Consider the following 4,720-nt stretch of genomic DNA (forward strand, 5'->3'; position numbering starts at 1 on the left):
TTTTAATGATTTCTAACTTCCTTTAATTGTCAAGGAATATATCTGTGTAATTGTGATCCTTTGACATATGTTGGGAACTATGGTTTAGAAAATGGTTAATACGTTTTTATAAATGTTATATGTATTCTTTATGAATTGAATTTGTTGGGGTAACTGGTTAATAAAATTATATAGGCTGCAGGTATATAATTCTACAACACTTCATCAGTATATTGTATTGTGAATTTACTACCCCAATTCCTTCCACTACCATTTATCCCCCATTACCCTCTTCTACCTCCCCCTGAACCCCTTCTCTCTGGAAATATCCATACTGTTGTCTGCATCCATGTATTCTTAAAAATAACATCCCGTTGTTCAATACAAGTTCATTATCCCAATTCTCAAACATTTTCATATATGTTTTACTGCAGTAAATAAATGAGGCTGTTTGAGGTCATCTTAGACAGATCTGTAAGCTCAAGACCCCAAGCCCACTGTCAGCTGTCTCTAGAAGAGAAGGAATTAGGATCTGGGCCAACTTGAAACCCTGTCACCAAATCTTCCAAATCCTCCTTAAATGATTAATCTATTCATTGCACAGAAAGTTGTGTTTTAAGTTTCTTAATTTTATACTTTCTCTCTGTAGTTTAGCAAATTTTGTCTTTATATATGCTATTATATTAGGTACATACAAATTAGAATTGTTACATATGCCTAGTAAATGTTTATAAACTTCAATTTTGTTGCTTCTGTTTTTATGTTTATTTTGCTTAAAATGAATAGAGCTATGTCAGCTTTAATTTATGTTACTTAATTATATTTTTTATCTTTTTATTTTCAACTTTTGTATCCTTATTTTATATATATATATATATATATATATATATATATATATATATATATATATATATATATATATACTAGGGGCTCGGTGCACGAAATTCGTGCACTGGGTGTGTGTGGGGGGGAGTGTCACTCAGCCCAGCCTGCCCCCTCTCACATACTGGGAGCCCTCAGGCATTGACCCCCATCACCCTCCAATCGCAGGATCGGCCCCCTGCCCAGGCCTGACACCTCTGACAGAGGCGTCAGGCCTGGGCAGGGGACCCTCATTTCCCCCCATCACTGGTTCTGCCCCCAGCCCAGGCCTGATGCATCTGGCCCAGGCATCAGGCCTGGTCAGGGGACCCCCAGACCCCTCCGATTGCTGGCTCTGCCCCTTGCCCAGAGGCGTAGACCCCCATCACCCTCCAATCGCCTGATCGGCCCCTTGCCCAGGCCTGACGCCTCCGCCAGAGGTGTCAGGCTTGGACAGGGGACCCCCATCTCCCCACGATCACTGGCTCTGGCCCCCGCCCAGGCCTGAGGCCTCTGACCCAGGAATCAAGCCTGGGCAGGGGACCCCCATCTCCCTCTGATCGCTTGCTCCACCCCCCGCCCAAGCCTGACGCCTCTGACCCAGGCTTCAGGCCTGGGCAAGGGGACCATCATATCCCCCCAATCCCTGGCTCCGCCCTCCGCCCAGGCCTGATGCCTCGGCCAGAGGAGTTGACCCTCATCACCCTCCGATCACCAATCACCAGATCGGCCCCTTGACCAGGCCTGAGGCCTCGGGCAGAGGTGTCAGGCCTGGGCAGGGGATCCCCAGCTCCCTGCGGTTGCAGGCTCCGCCCCTGCCGAGGCCTAACGCCCTCTGGCCTAGGCGTCCGGCCCGGGCAGCGGGGACCTGCAGTGGCAGCAGGGGGCACCGCGATTGTGCGGGCTCCACCCCTGCCCCTGCATGACGCCTCTGGCCGAGGCATCCCGTCTGGGCACCGGGGACCCGCAGCTGCAGTGGCCCCGCGATCGTGGGCTCCGCTTTAGGTCCAGGCAAGGGACCCCTAGCTCCTGGGACTGCCAGCTTCGACCGTGCCCAGCTCCCATCACTGGCTCCACCCCTACTTCCTGCTATCACTGGCCAGGGTGGAAAAGGCACCTGATTCTTCGATCATGGCTGGGGGGCAGGGCAAAGGCGGCCCCAGGACCGCCTTTGCCCTGCCCCCCAGCTCTTAGCTCCCCCCTGGGTTTCCAATCACTGTCAGTGGCAGGGGGCTTCTTCCTGCTTTCCCTTTCGCCTCCCTGCATTGTGCCTACATATGCAAATTAACCGCCATCTTGTTGGCAGTTAACTGCCAATCTTAGTTGGCAGTTAATTTGCATATAGCCCTGATTAGCCAATGAAAAGGGTAGCATTGTACGCCAATTACCATTTTTCTCTTTTATTAGTGTAGATATTACTTTTAGGCAGCATATAGGCGAATTACACCTCCAATTTCATAATATCTGTGAAATATTATTCCTGATAAGTTGGTAGATTCAATCTCCCTTTTTAAAACAAGAAAAGTTGCAGTCATGGGTTTAATTTTTTCCATCATGACTATCAGAGAAGAGGAAAATGCCAGTGCTTCTATTCTGATATGACTTACAAATCTTATAAGTATTCATATTGTTTAAAAACACTGAGTTATAATAATATTACCAGGCAAAGTAAGATAACCAGTCAGAATTGCAAGTTTCTTTTGGTTATTGTTAGAGGGCCTGGCAATAATTTCTAAACTCTTTAAAGTCTTACAAGAATCTTTTCTTCAAATGATACTTCCAAGGACAAATTTCTACTAATAGAACAGTACAATTCGGTAACAGTTATGAATATTTACACAAGTCCCCTGTTGCAGAGGTAACAAGAGTGATATCCTTGAGAATGTTCTCAATTTAATAGCTTATCAAATCAGGCTGTTTGAGTGTGTTTTATAATGCAGAAATCTCTATCTCTGTAACCAGGAGAGAGAGGCTATCTCTTTTAGACTGCTTTTGTTAATTGTGGGGACTTGCACTTTTTAAGGGACGACTCTGTTAACTTTCTTACTTACCATAGTAATAAAGAAAAGAAAAAAATAAAGAAGGCCAAATACCTTGTTCTTTATTTGCAGAAATGAAATAAGAAAAGGGTTTACTTATTAACAGTAAAAGAAGGTGCAAGTAGCATTAATCTTCCATATTCTGATTTTGCAAATGAGAAATGTGCTATCCCTCATTCAATGCAAAGAGTTCAAGAATGGTGGAATTAACAAAAAGATGTTAACGGACTCTGAAATAGGTATTCCTATCTTAAGACAATCAAAAGTTTACACACTTATAGAGCAGGGCGAACTGAGACACTCCAGGCCAGAGGACTAAATTTCCTTGCTCCCCGAAATCCCCTACAGGAGTCTGCAGACCTTCCTCCTGGTTAGAAAGTGATCTTAGCCCCTTTCCATTCCTTTCCTCTAACCTGTATCCACTGAACCCTAAAGGCCACTTGATTTATGTCTTTGCTGGAACCTTATCTTCCAGGGCCTGCTAGGTTGACTGAATTTGGTCAGACTGATCTCAACTTGGTAATTAAAAATGCATCAAGTGTTATTGTCCTTAATAATTTGATAGTGAGATTTAGAGAGTGGATGAATTATAAATAACCAAAGGTCTTTTAAAAACAGGTTGCTTAAATATTTATTTAAAATATCTCTAAGTATCTCACCAAATATTTTATTTTAAGTGATCTCCTTAAGGCACAAATTGTATTCTTTTGGTATATTTGCTCCATATTTATGAATATAACTGATAAGTATATGCAGATGTAATTTTCATAGTCCTACATAAAATATTCTAAGTTTTAATGGAGAGGAAACAAATTTATGGATTTGTAAGAAATATCAATATTCATCTTCTTAAAAACTGGCTTCCTTATCTCTAAGAATAAAATATTCTAAGTGTTATGGAGCAGACTTAGTGCACAAAAAGTATGAATGGACCTCACTCTGCCAACCCCACCTCACCCTAACTGACACTGATTTAGCACTCCTGATTATACCCCTTAAAGAAAAGTTAACTAATAATTAACACCAAGATATTTGTCCAAGGACAAATTCTATTAGTAGAACAGTTCAAATTGATAACAGTTACAAATATTCACACAAGTCCCCTGTTGCAGAGGTAACAAGATTGACATTCTTGAGAATGTTCTCAATTGAATACCTATGAAATCAGACTGCTTGAATATGTTTTATGATGCAGAATCTACTAGATTAGGTCTACCTAGAAGTAACAGAAAACTCAAAATAATCATGGCTGAATTAAAAGAAATTTCTCTCTTATATTAAGAAAAAGCTGGAGATAGTTGGTTCAAGGTTATAATATGGTTCATTGTGTTAAGGACTTAGACCTTTCTTATTGTAAACTAGAAGGCCCATGCACAAAAATTTGTGCACTGACAGGGAAGGGGGGGGGGTCCCTGAGCCCAACTTGTGCCCTCTCATGGATCATGTTGCTGCTCGCCCTGCCCGCCCCGCCCAACCCACCCACCCCACCCAAGACACTGCAGGCCCAGATCTCGCCTTGGGTGGCTCAGCGGGATCTGCCTGCAGTATGCAAATTAGCCGCCATCTTTGTTGGCAGTTAATTTGCATATCTCGCTGATTAGCCAATGGGAGGCATAGTGGAGGTACGGTTAATTTCAATCTTTGTCTATTATTAGATAGGATGTAAGAAATGTCCAAATCTGTAGATAATTTTTGTGAGTCAAACTGGTGACAATTAGCAGGAAGGAAAATCTCAACAAATTGATAAAATGCTCCAGAGAATTGAGAAAATGCTCCAGAGAAAGTTTTGCAGTTTATTTTATACATTACAATCAAAGGAGGAGGTGTAAGAATTACATTAA

This window comes from Myotis daubentonii, chromosome 3, assembly GCF_963259705.1.
Source record: "Myotis daubentonii chromosome 3, mMyoDau2.1, whole genome shotgun sequence".
NCBI classification, from domain to species: Eukaryota; Metazoa; Chordata; class Mammalia; order Chiroptera; family Vespertilionidae; genus Myotis; species Myotis daubentonii.